The 15,694-nt window shown below is 39.3% G+C and overlaps 1 long non-coding RNA gene across 1 annotated transcript; it reads left to right on the plus strand.

The window, feature by feature from the left end:
- Positions 1-631: 631 nt before the first annotated feature.
- LOC135371086 (uncharacterized) lies at positions 632-1,916 on the plus strand. Its single transcript, XR_010415504.1, has 3 exons — positions 632-751; positions 1,408-1,461; positions 1,848-1,916. It is a non-coding gene; the product is annotated as an uncharacterized LOC135371086 (long non-coding RNA).
- The last annotated feature ends 13,778 nt before the right edge of the window (positions 1,917-15,694 follow it).

Raw genomic sequence — 15,694 nt, forward strand, 5'->3', positions numbered from 1 at the left:
TTGCAAATGGCCCAAGTTGCCAACACACAAAGTTGAGAGGCTTATCAGGAAGGCATATCCACCTGGAAACAACTGTGAGGACATGGAGGTCGTTGTGAAGGGCATTTTCAGTAAGTATGAGCTGAGGACAGGAAAGAAGCAACAGCTAGAATATTTGTGTGATTTGTACGCAGAGTGCTACAAGGATGCCAGAAAGGTTCTGCCTGCCTCTGAGTACACCTCGGACCTTGGAACTGAGCTTCCGGCAAAGAGAGTGCGACGACCAAAAGTATTTGAAAGCTGTGATGAAGGGGACTACCCACCGGTACCCGAGAGCTTCCAACCAAAGGGTATGTTTCACTTTAATATAAATCTGTGCCTCACTGATTTGCTTCTTCAGTCTTGATTACCACTTGTAGTTTTCACTCGTGACAAGCATGTTTTTTTTTTTTAAATAGAGAGGCCGGTTTCAACGGGTTCTGCCAGTAAAGCGATGCAGCGACCAGGAATGACTAGGAACAGCAGAGGTAACAATCGCATATGACATGGTAGTAGATGTGTCTTTGCTGTTAAATATGGCTGCAGATCAACCAGGTTCTAGACATGGCACTGTAATGAATGAGACATTCCATTCTGCCCAAGAAAGATGTAAGTGAATTTGAATTGTGCTATTCAATATTATGTCATTAATTTTGATCAAATACAGGTAATACTTCATCAGGACGTAGTACTCCACGCGATAGTCAAGCAAGGACACCGTCTGCTATCCCAGGTAGAATGTGGTAATTTTTGCTGACTGTTAAAGGAGCAATGAGGTACATTTAACGTCGCTCAAAATCCTGCCTCATCTGTCAAGCTGTCCACCAGGGGTCACCATGCAAAGTATTTTTCCCTGCGATGCGTTATAGCTGAGCAATCAAATTTAAAAAAAAGCAGTCTGAGTGAGTAGGAGACTGCCGACACGATTCTCGCGCGACATAGTGGAGGCTCTGTGCCTTGTTTCTTTGTTTTTTCTTCGCACCGCACACAACTTATATACGTGCTTGAGCTGTGCCGCGGTACGTCACGACATCTCCTCATTCTGTGATGGCTCTTTTCACGAGGAAAAGGCTTTTTCAAAGGTTTCAGGAACAGTGCCCTCGCGCTTGCTCTGGAGGTTACCTCCATTTTATTCGTTTATTCTGCACCAGAGAACGAAAAAAAAATTGGGGGGTCACCTCAGTGCTCCCTTAAGTAATGCCCTCAATAGCCTAATCGTTGAAGTTCTGCTTCAGCTTTTGTAAGAAGCAATATCATTCATCACCAAGCAGGTGATTCTTTCCTTTCTTCAGTCTTCCCATAACTCTGTTTTACTTTGAAACTGTTCAAACTGCCATGTTTTGGTACATGTGTGCATCATAAACAGGCATTCAGTTTACTCCAATGCAGGACCAACTGACAGCAGCCCATTCACTCATTTTTCCGATCAGGATAATTCACCAGGTAAGTGTCCAGGGCCGATGTGAAACACACAGATTTTCTCACAGCTCCAATTTCACTTCCACCAAAAGCATGTGCACTGTTTTGCATTGTTGTTACTTATTTTCTATAGATAGAGCTCTGATACCAGACGTAGACATAGAAATTGGTATGCTCCTAATCCATTAGAGAGAATAAAGGAGTTACGACACACAAACGTTTCTATGGGCCTAAGCTATGAAAATATAGCTACGTCCTAATGTTGCTGGTAGAGATTGTGTAGAAAGTAACACTTAGACCTTTCTGTGTATAAAGGGAGACAAAAAATTAGTGCAGAATATTAAAAATACAAGAAAAAGGTGTCGTTTTGGTAACCAGTGTCGCACCATGATGGATTATTTACTTTGCAGATGAATTGCTACCATATGTTACTGACCCACCGAGATTTGAGGACAGCCAACAAGAACCGCGTTACGGTAATTACCCTTATGGTAATCAGATCGTTCTGGTTGAATCATTGCTACATACTCTTATTACAACACGCAGGCAGTTCAGTAACGTCCAGTGTGGCCTCACGCCCAGAAGGACGTGCAATGCCAGACTATGGTAACCATCTGTGAAAAAGTCATAATAGTTTCATAATTCATAATGAACTATTTCCAGAGTTCCAGAAGCAAGTCTTGAAGAACCAAAATTTACTACGCATGGTTCAGCAGCAACTGGTCGACTTGGTCTCAAGTCTTGCTCCTGTACGACAGAGCCTCTCAGAAACCCCGCAACTCCTGTCATCACCATTTCATACTGTCAGTGATCTTGAAAAACTCGAAAGTGAACTCACTCCTGAGCAGGAAAAACAGGCGGTGAGTGATTTTTTTCTTTAACCTATTATTTGCAATATGGTTGTCTGTATATTGTCACCCTATATAGATAAATGATTCTCTACTTACACTCAAACAACCAACAGAATCAGGTTTGTAACAATTCGAAATGGCTTTTCACAGGCATGAGTTAAATCCATGCTCTAGCAAAATGGTGATTATTGGCAAATGTGTAACGAATAAGTACATGCTGTGCTGTCAGATGGTATCACGAACCATATAGCTTGCACAAAATATGACAAATTCCTGTACAGCATAATAGCTGTATATGTGTGTCTGGTGCTGCTGTTCAGCACTTGTGTTAGTATCTGTCCATTCTAACACTCCTCCTTTATTTTGTCTGTTTGCAGGTGAGAGAGCTCACATCACTAGGGGGAAGCTCTGTACGTTCCGCCGTGAGGAGGATTCTGTCGCACACCTTCACAAATGAGCTGGCACAGCAGTACAGCTGGGAAGGCCGTAAAGGCAAACTGAAGTTTGTGGAACTTAAGTTCTCTCACCTAATAATGCGTATGTATCATGGTATGCTTGTATATTCTATCCTGAAGGTGATAGAGCCGTCTGCCATTATTTCGTCTATAACACTCTTCTACAGGCGCACTACAAGCTCAGGAGAAGTTTTCCAAGGCATCAAAATACGAGGTGGAAGCAGAAATCAAAGAGTGGCTGAGACATGCTTCAGAGAGGTGTAAGAGAGCACAGGGATCGGAACCAGGTAACCACTTTCGTAAGGGGTGTCTCCTGTGTAATAGTACTTGAGGTTATGCTTTGGGTTCTGTACTGTTTCCATGTATAGGGCAAATGCAATTTTTCTAGCAGACTTATTAGTGCACCCTTGCCAATGAAATATGTTGGTTGTAATGTTCGCTAATGAACAATTGCAGGGTAACAACAGGCAGAATGAATGCTGTGTGTGTTTGTCCATCTCTGTACTCACACTGCGTTCATTCATTTTGGTATCGCAGCCTTCTGTTTCTGTTCTCAAAGTAAAATTTGCCTGACTTCAATTTTCTAGATGTCCATAACCCATACTCACACTACAGTTGTCCTTGTAAGGAACACGTGTGGACGGGGAAGGAAGTCGAACCTAGCTTTCAGGGACCAAACACAATAAAAATGAATAAGCTAATAAATAAAATAAAGTCAGTGTTTCTGCCTGGGCAAAACTGCTTTCGCAATACAAAGCACTTGCTGTCTCATGCAAGAATGCAAGAGCAAGTACAGCATGTTGATATACTTGAGATGTTACTTAAACGAGGAGAGACTGAGACTGACACAGGAAAGCGTAAGCTGTGTCTGTCTCAGTTTCTTTTATACCACTCAAAGCAATGATAATTATTTGTTCTTTTTTCTTTCAGCCTCCGTGTGAACAAGTGCTAGAAGTCGAGTATACCCCAGGAGCTAGATGGGAAAGGAAATGTAACCCCACCCAAGGACTTGTGCTTCACAGCAAAGAAGCAAGATTTCCTGTTCTGTATTGTTATCCAGCCAGCCGAGTCTAGTCTATCCCAGTCTAGTCAATACTTTTTTTTTTTTTGATGGGGGGTTATATACCTGCAGAAGCCACGATATACAGGGTGTTCTAGTGAAATCCCTGGGCTGGATGGTTGAGAGACGACTGCGCCGAGAAACCTTATTTTTGCAGGCATCCGTGAGGCACTGACCATGAGCTTCACAGCACAAAACTAATTTACGTACAATCATTAACTAGATAGAAATAGAAAATCAGTTTAATAAAACTCCAAGCTTCTAAGTACAAGTCAGACAAGTGGGAAGTCTATCACGCCTTGGGAGCTGCAGATGATACTTTTTTGTGGAAGGAAAAACCTGATAGACTCCAGTCTGTTTTTATTCGTTAATAGGCTTTGGTTAACGTAATTCTTTCATGGGAAGCCGCAAAAGACACTTCTTTCTTCCATTTTCTACTTCAAGATTATGTTGGTAGCTTATTGACACTGCTTCATCGATGTCTGCAAGAAAGTAAGTTTCCTGATACCTGCAGCTCTCTCTGAATTATCCAGGCTGCGGTTTATCTGAAGCACCCTGTATACACACAACAATGCTGTCCTTCCAACTGTATTTTATCACTCATTTTTACTTTTTGGGTTTTACTTTTTAACTACTTTGTGCGTCAGCAGACCATTCGTTTTTAATGGTATCATATCAATATAACGGAGCTCCATTGCATCATGCTTTATGCAGCGGAAATGTCCTAGTCATATATGCTCATTTTTAACTGTGATATAAACTGTGTGTATGCAGAATGCAGGCTGTGCTGCATTTTGTAAACATGGCTATTTTTATGGTGTATTTTGTACTTAAGGAAAGTTAATTTTATATGCAGCAAACTATTGAGCGTTGTCTTCAAGCTCTGTATTTGTCGTTTGCAATGAATAAAGTTTTGGTATAATGTTTATGTATGTGTTTACCTGCTTATAATGTAAATTAATGGAAGAAAATGAAGGGCAAGGGGCGATAATGAAAGGTCTGGCATCAATATAGAGCTTATCGTTGAATGTCTGGTGAACATCCAAATATCCCAGTTTTTTATTTGTGGGACATTCATGGAACGTGCACTGGCTACAGAAAGCATAGTCTCCTCAATGTACAGCAGACGTCCATGAGCTCTCTGCGAAGGTAACTGGGATATCCAAATGTCCACTAGAAGATATTCACAGGATGTCTCTGCGACGTTTTTGGTTTGCTGGGAACGAGTCAAGATATCAGCGTGCTTCCTGACATCCCTCCCTGTCAAATATTGTGTTTTGAACTCAAGCTATCGTCTATAATGTGATTACCTAATGAGCGGAGCTGTCAAGCCAATGTAATTTTTCTCTCACCAATGAAAACACCGTTTTCAACACCAGTGTAGAAAGGGTGTATATAACGTAAACACCTTTTTCGACACCAGCGTTACTTGAAGGGTGTAAAGACAGGTGTAAATGCATAAAAACACCCTTTTTGATACAGCACTTGGTGTAATAAAGAGTGTATTTTCTCATACACCTTTTTTAGCGCCATTTTTGCGGCCTTTGGTTATCTTTGTGGAAATAAAAAAGGTGTATTTGCTTAAAAACACCTTATTTAACCCAGAAAGGGTGTTTTTGAATTTACTGTGTACGTTTATACCCGTCGTCCTGCGCATGTTGGCTAAAACAGTTCTTCGTTAGTGCGCAGATTATGTTGTTGCCAATGAACGACAGTGCTTGAAGTAGGCAGCTTCGTTTTCGCCTTCCAAGTGAAGCATATTTTCTATCACAAGTGCTTCATGAAACAGTTGACTCCTGGAACGACCCTGAAAACTGTGTAGCGAAGGTTTGCCACTGGAAATTGTTTCAAACGCTATTCGTAACCGCAAATATTTTTGCGACTGAGTTGTGGAATAATGACACACACTGTATGATAGTGGTAGACTGGACGCTGTGCGCAGCTCTATCATAAAATACATTTTCCACCGTCCAGTCTGCTGACATTCATATTGACACGTATTCATATTCATATTCAGTTCTCCACATATGCAAGCATATTGACGTAACATGAAAAAGGATTGGTTGGTGGTTCATGTCAATTAACAGAAAGTCTGATTGACTAGATATAACACGATAAACGGTTAAAACTTGTCCGGGCTGGTGATGACGGGAACAAATTTGCAGAATGACATATTCGTATAGCTTACTCTATGCCACTAAAGTGTGATAAGGTATATATCGGGCAATCATCAAGGTGCCTAAATACCCGTTTGAAAGAACATTCAACTAATACATCTAATAGAGATAGAGCGTTGGGTGACCACCCAGTCGAAAAATCAACCAGAGCCGGTCTGGTGTGTCCTGGCGTTTCCTAGTGTGAACACCAGAATTCCTGGTGTACACACCAGGACGTTGTGGTGTGCCCTGGTGTACACACCAAAGCGGTATACTGTGCCCTGGTGTACACCCCAGATCTGTCTGGTGTGCACACCAGTCCAGTGTGGTGGACTCTGGTGTAAAAGGCACATCGCCAAGGTGTGTGCTATTTATCATGATACATTTAGAAGTTTACCTGCAATTAAGGAGTATGATAAAAGCCAGAATTGCATCTCCGAAAACAACGTGGAAACAAAAGAAAAATAGATGCTGTAATGAGATTTTGTGCACTCAAATCAATACCTTGTTTGTGAGAGATGTTGTAGTAAAATTTTGTGTGCTTACGATAAGAATTAAATGATTAGCTGAAAATACACATCATACATAATGAAATCTGCAATATGGAACCAGTCTAATGGGCTTGAAGGCACAAACCCACACATGATATTTATTGCTTGTGTTTACAATCACAAACTAATTAAGCATGGGGAAAATTTAAGATGCACAGCTAGACAAGCTTTCTTCAGAAGAAACCGCCATTTTCCAAGAAGTTTGCAGAAATTTATCGGGCTGAATTGATGATGCTAACAGGTGACTGAATTCGCATTTCAATTGCATGCAAGTATCACTTTGAGGATTCAAGTCTTTCGTTCCTTTCATGCATACATCCTTACTCGGGCAAAGGTGCAATTTGCAGTCATATTAGCCACTGTTAAAGGGGCACTATAATGCAAAAACAACTTGTTCTCAAATGAAAGCACATGCTTCAATTGGTGCAATTCAAACAAAATTAGTTCACACTAGGCTACCGTTTAGAAGAAAAACGCAATGAAAAGCTGTCTTTGGCTGCAACAAATGGAGTCCCCAGGAGGCAAAGGTTGGCAGCATACAATGAGGCAGCAGGAGAAGCGTGCGCATTGCTATCACGTGCGTGTGGATTTGGAACAGGTCCAATCCTAGTGTTCCGTATACGCGCGGCATAATGTGCACTGCTGCATTTTCCAACACCGATTCCCTGAGTTGTATCCTACAACAGTTCTCGCGAACGTTCCACTGACATTTATCTTCACGTCCTACGGACAATAACGCCAGTCCACTTCGCAACGCGCAGCATCTTTTTTATCGGGACTGCTCCATGGCGTAGTAGTGAATAGCATAGTTATTTGTAATATGCACAACCAGCAGAAATAGTCGAATGGGGGCATCCTGCAGAGGCCATACCAGTAGTAAAGAGGGTTGTCCCATTAAACTGCTGTCCAGTTAGCTATATGGGTGTCTGGTTCGAACCCCACAGCGTCTGGGACACCGTCGCGTGTGCGGAGGGCGCGGCGCCAGTGCGGAGGGTTGTCCGCGCGCTTATCGGCGAGGGGAGGGCTGCGTGCGCGTTTACCCTCTCACATTTTTCCGCCTGGGCCAACTTCTTCCGTCATTTTTCAATCTGCGCCGACTCTTTTCGCGACTTTTTCCCGTGCGCGACAGGCGGCGCTCGGGTGGAGGCTCTTACCGGTGGGCGGAGCGTGGCCGGAGGGTTGCGTGCGCGCTTACCCGCTCACATTTTTCAGCCTGGGCCGACTTCTTTCATCATTTCTCAAACTGTGTCGAATTCAATCGTAATTTTTTCCCCGCTACAACAGGTGTGCAGTTTACATGCGAAGGATAGCCATACACAAAAGTACAAGTGAAAATATATTTATTAAAGTCACTAGTGTCAGGAATTATGATATGACTCTGTGTGAAGGAGAAAAACCCAACCGAAAAACCTGAAGCAGAAGAAACACAATACATGTAACAAAGATTATACTTATTACAGATATGATGCAATAGCATTGAAGGGGTATCACACATCATACACAATATTTTTTATTAGTGGCAATCACGCGTTTTCAATTAAGCAGAATGGATAGCACATTTAATCAAAGAAGATATTTTTAATCTATATGATTACAATCAAAATTACGAGTTTTATTATGAAAAGTCTCACATTTTTTTCAGCCTGGGCAGTCTTCTTTCGTCATTTTTCCGCCTGGGGGCGACTTCATTCGTATTTTTACCCGATACAATAGGTGCGCAGTAGGCGGTTTAGATGCATGGGGCGACTTCATGCGTATTTTTACCCGATACAATAGGTGCGCAGTAGGTGGTTTACATGCATGTATAGACATGCAAAGAGGAGTCATACACAAAAAGTACAAGTTAAAATATATTTATTAAAGCCATTAGTGCTGGAAATTGTAATGCCAATTGTGATGCCAATCAGGTGAAAGAGAAAAACCGAGCCGAAAACCTTCACGACCTGAGACAGAAGAAACAATATACATATTTTATTCACTATACCTAGCCATCTGATTCTGAAAGAAAACATAAAATCAACATTCATCACGTTGCTTACTAGTTTAATATTCCAACATGACACCAATAATCAGTTTCTTATGAAGTGAATAGCGCAGACATAAACAAGTAATTAGAATCAACACGATCAACACATAGCATTAATACAGAACCAATCCTCCAACATGTAGGGAAATAATAGCTACACAATACAATATCAAAACGAGACACAGTCACCACACTTAATCAAAGAAGATATTCTTAATCAATACGATTACAACCAAAATTAAAAGTTTTATTATAAAAAGTCTAATATTCCTATACGTGAGAACCATCAGTGCAATAGCGGGAAGTTCTGACAGATGTATGTGAACAGCAGATAACCTGGAAGACCATGGGACACGAACACAAGAGGAAATAAAATCTATACCAGTACAAAGAAGATATTCCACTTCACCACATAGCACACTACTAGCCAACAAACAGAATAAAGAATGACAAGAACACATGAGGAAATAAAATCTATACCACTACAAAGAAGATATTCCACTTCACCACATAGCACGCTCCTAGCCAACAACCAGATCTAATGATATCTACCCTGATTTGTTGAAGATGGGTGCCGATAGATGTATGGAAGACCGCGGAATACGAACGACAAGAACACAGGAGGAAATAAAATCTACACCACTACAAAGAAGTTATTCTTAATCAAAACAACATAGTAATCTATCATTCAAAAATCAGAAGAAAAAATCAAACTCATCAGAAAATTAATATTCCTATATGTGAGAACCATCAGTGCAATAGCGGGAAGTTCTGACAGATGTATGTGAACAGCAGAGAACCTGTAAGACCATGGGACACGAACACAAGAGGAAATAAAATCTATAACAATACATTGGTTAATCAAAACAACAGAGGAGGAGACTATCATTTTAAATATCATAAAATCATCCTCGTGACTTCCCCATACAATTTTCATTCTAAGAGACACTTTGTTTTATGAATTCAACACAGAAAATATATTAAAAAATGAACTTCACTGCGTAGCACGCTCCTAGCCAACAATCAGCTCTAATAATATCTGCACTGATTTGTTGAAGACGGGAGGCGTACACCTGACAATTATGAACACTTTCGAGCGCAATAGGGAAGATTATTCCAACATTACACAATTAATCAATTTCTCATTAAGTAAACAGCATAGACATACGGAAATAATGAGAAAAACGATCAACAGCTAATAGAGAACCAAAACACATCACATAAACAACAGACACATGCAGGAAAATAAATGAAAAAGAATCTATCAAAACAATCAACATGCACGGATGAATGGCAGAGAAACACTTTGAACGGCACATGATGAATAATTTAATACAGCACAGAGCTAACGCTGAATAGCAGAGAAACAATCTAAACGGCGCATCTGCCAACGTGTAAACAACAGACAGTAAAATATTACTGAAACAGATAACAGAGAGCCAAAATCCAACACGTAAACAAGGAGTACACAAAGGATAAATAGTTGAAGAACAATCTAACAAACAAGAAACATGCACGGATGAATAGCAGAGAAACACTCTAAACGGTGCATCTACCAACGGTAAACAACAGACACATGCAGGAAAATAATTGAAAAAGAATCAATCAAAACGATAAACATGCACGAATGAATAGCAGAGAAAGGCTTTGAACGATGCATCTGCCAACATGTAAACAACACACAGGAAAATAATAGCAAACATTACAATTTGAAATAATATATCTTTTGAACTATCATAAAATCAACCTTGCGAGCTAACAATATCCTACTCAGGCACTTACCTTGACAGAGGTATCCAAACAAGCACCACAGCTTTACAATAATTACAACCAGACTCGAGACATGGTGGGGTCACTCTCTCCCTCTATGCAGACCGGTGGGGTCACTCTCTCCATCTATACAGCCCAAAAAGCGGGGAGCCTGTTGCCAATCTGCGAGGTGGGGAAATCCTCTCTCTTTTTCAAATTCTTTCCTCCAAAAAGGAAATATTCTTAGGACCGGTGTACAGAGGCGAAATTTTTCATTGATTGCAAATAGACATTGGAATTATTCGATTCTAAAGAACACAATAAGAATTATATATAAAAAAAAAATCTAAGAATAGACTTTCTAAGCAAACGAGAAAATATTATCGGTGCAAACAATACTCAACGAGAAACGTTGCATTTAATGTATTTCAAATCAGACACAACTATTAGGCAATCATTATTCTCAACTCACAGAATATCAATCGAGTGAAAGTCAAGTTTATTCAGTGATAGAAACAATACTAATTCGAAAACGAGAAACAAATTTAATTACATCGTTTTATGTTAACTTTGCAATACACGCAGAAGTCGCAAACAACTCATCTGAAATGCAAATTATATTGTTTGCTACAGCGGAAATCAACGCACACAACATTCCCAACTAGTAGAATATTTTTATTAATATCAATCGAGTGATCACCTGAAACAAAGTCAAAAGCAGTAATTAATTTAGGCAAACATTTTTCATAATCACACAGCGCAAATATACATCACAGAAACACGTCTTTTTCATTCAGGACCCACTAGTGGAAACGAAGTGAGAGAGTTCCCGTACACATTCGTTAAGGTTACGCCCGCAGGGAGTAGGGGAATCCAAACAATGGTCTCGGTATACAAAGCCATAAAATCGCTCCTACAAGTCAAGTGAGGGAAGGAGGGGCTCTAGCGTTGTCTTGTACATAGAATCACTGAGAGCAAACATTTTTCCTTTACACATCACATCTTTTTTGTAAATTGACTTTCACAATTCTAACGGCAGGTGGAACATTATGAACCAGATAATAAAATTTTAATAAATAAAATTAGCACCAATATGATTTAATTAAATGTCGAGGCGCACTACAAAACAGAACAGACAACTGATATACATTGAAGAGATGGACAGATTTTGTACTCGTTACCATTCGTCATGGGAGGACCTGATAAAAAGTTGCTTCGAAAAGGAGGAGCCGCGAAACGATTCATTTATCGCTGCATTTCAATACGTCCTAGACATGGTCGTATTCGGAGATATGGTGCAAATTATGGAATTCATGATGCGAGAACTTGTATGCCGAATCTACAATAGTTATAAAAATATTTGCACGTCATCGTCGGAAGGACCACTTGGGCTGATGGTGGAGTTTTTGAGGTTCGCTAACGAAGAGTTGAAATACACTAGACCAAACGTAATTGTAATCATTGCAATGGGCATTGCATTAATCAAGAAAGCAATCAGATCAAATTATCATATACAAGCAGTCTATATCGCACGATTCATTACGGATTTGTTGAAATTACACCTAACGGTTGAAATGGAAAGTACATAAAAACATCTTATCACGTGGTATATTCCACCCTAGAACCTCTACACATTTATTTTATTCTACCAGTCAAGGATGTCAAATGAACAGAAGTTCAATATTGTCGTGCAAGGTCTGATGTATTATCACCTCTTGAAACTCAACAAACATATCAATTGCGGTGAACCACCAGACGATTTTCATCTAATACTCTCTTGTACGCCATTCAAGAACATTCATACAAAGAAAGGAAGCATCAATAAGAGATTGTGTAAGTTCATCGCGACAAAGTGCAAGTTGTTGAAGCAATACAAACACAGCGACAACATATCACCTGCCTTAATCAACGCTGGATTCAAGCGCCCAATAATCAGAATAAACTACCTGATGTCTTCGGAATTCATCAAGCAAGACAACAAACGCAAACTTCAGAGTTTGGAATAGAATTGTAATTTATCAAAATAAACAAGTGTATAATTGAAATAATAATTGTATTCTTTGTCATCATTGTAATGTATTCTACACAGCGCAACGAAAGCAGCTTTTGATTAGATTGCTAAGGAGACACTACGTACAAGGATCTTCGCATGGAATCAGCGCTGGCAATCAAAGAGATTTTTACACGACCACACTCTATACAACACCGACGCCCGAAGGAAAGAATTGTAGAAGAATCGATAATAGAAATTTAGAGGCATATTACATCAATATTTGCTTACAAAGAGGATCACGAACCCGTTTCCGGAAGAAAGCAACACGCTCGCGTGGGATGCCGCGTTAACGCGTTGGGCGCCGAATCGCGTTCGGTTTCGGAAGGGTGTCCTGGAAACGCTGCCCGGCGTGTTGCCGAAACGCATTCGACGACGCGGGTGACCCTTTCTCCGAGTTTTAAGTAAATTTTGTTCGAAAAATATTCGTAACTTTTACTATCCACGTCGTGGAGAATTCACATTACGTTATAGAGTATATAGAAAACGTCAATACACTCGATTAAATTCTTTGTCATCGCAAAGGAGTTCTTAAAACCTTCGCGTATCAAACTGAGCCAGCTAAAGGTGTGAAATTACGCTTTCTACAACTCAGTTCGTAAATTACTGTAGCAGTTCAAATTTTAATTAAACACTTACTGATAGTCTCCACTGCTCCGGAATGTGATCTGATAAATTTTATCAATTAATGTACAAACAAATATCTTGTATACAATGTGTGACTATATAGACAGCTTTTTAATCTACCTATCTTAGAAAAAATTGTAAGAAAGAGTGTACAGTTTTGACTTTGAAAATTTAAACACGATCCTTTGGTGTTGGAGATTGCGTTTTGATTCATTATGAGCTAAAATCTTCTAAAATTAATGTATGTCCTTCCAATTGTAGTGCATCATATGCCGTGACATATCGAATAGACTCGTAGTTTTTCAGTATGGCTAATTAAAAACCTCGGGTACATTCTGTGAATTGAAGCTACGTTTATGTGTGCTGCTTTGGTTAAGTTTGCAAAAGGAATATTTACTTATTATAATTACATATCTTATGCATAGTGCTCATCTTCATTGTATAGCAATTAAACATTTCTGATGACAGTTGTGTGATTCGAGTCTCCCAAAATCTTATTGGAATTGTGTGCCGCATGTTATGATGATTAGAATTGTAGACTCCACCTTCGCGTCATTTGATAATAGATTCCTTTCAATATAGTATTGTCAACTGTCCAATAGTTTGAGAAAATATATACACTGTGCAATTTAATTCGTAAAATAAGCTTTCGCAAAATATTAGTGATCCTCTTTGTAAGCAAATATTGATGTAACATGCCTCTAAATTTCTATTATCGATTCTTCTACAATTCTTTCCTTCGGGCGTCGGTGTTGTATAGAGTGTGGTCGTGTAAAAATCTCTTTGATTGCCAGCGCTGATTCCATGCGAAGATCCTTGTACGTAGTGTCTCCTTAGCAATCTAATCAAAAGCTGCTTTCGTTGCGCTGTGTAGAATACATTACAATGATGACAAAGAATACAATTATTATTTCAATTATACACTTGTTTATTTTGATAAATTACAATTCTATTCCAAACTCTGAAGTTTGCGTTTGTTGTCTTGCTTGATGAATTCCGAAGACATCAGGTAGTTTATTCTGATTATTGGGCGCTTGAATCCAGCGTTGATTAAGGCAGGTGATATGTTGTCGCTGTGTTTGTATTGCTTCAACAACTTGCACTTTGTCGCGATGAACTTACACAATCTCTTATTGATGCTTCCTTTCTTTGTATGAATGTTCTTGAATGGCGTACAAGAGAGTATTAGATGAAAATCGTCTGGTGGTTCACCGCAATTGATATGTTTGTTGAGTTTCAAGAGGTGATAATACATCAGACCTTGCACGACAATATTGAACTTCTGTTCATTTGACATCCTTGACTGGTAGAATAAAATAAATGTGTAGAGGTTCTAGGGTGGAATATACCACGTGATAAGATGTTTTTATGTACTTTCCATTTCAACCGTTAGGTGTAATTTCAACAAATCCGTAATGAATCGTGCGATATAGACTGCTTGTATATGATAATTTGATCTGATTGCTTTCTTGATTAATGCAATGCCCATTGCAATGATTACAATTACGTTTGGTCTAGTGTATTTCAACTCTTCGTTAGCGAACCTCAAAAACTCCACCATCAGCCCAAGTGGTCCTTCCGACGATGACGTGCAAATATTTTTATAACTATTGTAGATTCGGCATACAAGTTCTCGCATCTTGAATTCCATAATTTGCACCATATCTCCGAATACGACCATGTCTAGGACGTATTGAAATGCAGCGATAAATGAATCGTTTCGCGGCTCCTCCTTTTCGTAGCAACTTTTTATCAGGTCCTCCCATGACGAATGGTAACGAGTACAAAATCTGTCCATCTCTTCAATGTATATCAGTTGTCTGTTCTGTTTTGTAGTGCGCCTCGACATTTAATTAAATCATATTGTTGCTAATTTTATTTATGAAAATTTTATTATCTGGTTCATAATGTTCCACCTGCCGTTAGAATTGTGAAAGTCAATTTACAAAAAAGATGTGATGTGTAAAGGAAAAATGTTTGCTCTCAGTGATTCTATGTACAAGACAACGCTAGAGCCCCTCCTTCCCTCACTTGACTTGTAGGAGCGATTTTATGGCTTTGTATACCGAGACCATTGTTTGGATTCCCCTACTCCCTGCGGGCGTAACCTTAACGAATGTGTACGGGAACTCTCTCACTTCGTTTCCACTAGTGGGTCCTGAATGAAAAAGACGTGTTTCTGTGATGTATATTTGCGCTGTGTGATTATGAAAAATGTTTGCCCAAATTAATTACTGCTTTTGACTTTGTTTCAGGTGATCACTCGATTGATATTAATAAAAATATTCTACTAGTTGGGAATGTTGTGTGCGTTGATTTCCGCTGTAGCAAACAATATAATTTGCATTTCAGATGAGTTGTTTGCGACTTCTGCGTGTATTGCAAAGTTAACATAAAACGATGTAATTAAATTTGTTTCTCGTTTTCGAATTAGTATTGTTTCTATCACTGAATAAACTTGACTTTCACTCGATTGATATTCTGTGAGTTGAGAATAATGATTGCCTAATAGTTGTGTCTGATTTGAAATACATTAAATGCAACGTTTCTCGTTGAGTATTGTTTGCACCGATAATATTTTCTCGTTTGCTTAGAAAGTCTATTCTTAGATTTTTTTTTATAGAATTCTTATTGTGTTCTTTAGAATCGAATAATTCCAATGTCTATTTGCAATCAATGAAAAATTTCGCCTCTGTACACCGGTCCTAAGAATATTTCCTTTTTGGAGGAAA

This window comes from Ornithodoros turicata, chromosome 1 (assembly GCF_037126465.1).
Source record: "Ornithodoros turicata isolate Travis chromosome 1, ASM3712646v1, whole genome shotgun sequence".
Lineage (NCBI taxonomy): Eukaryota > Metazoa > Arthropoda > Arachnida > Ixodida > Argasidae > Ornithodoros > Ornithodoros turicata.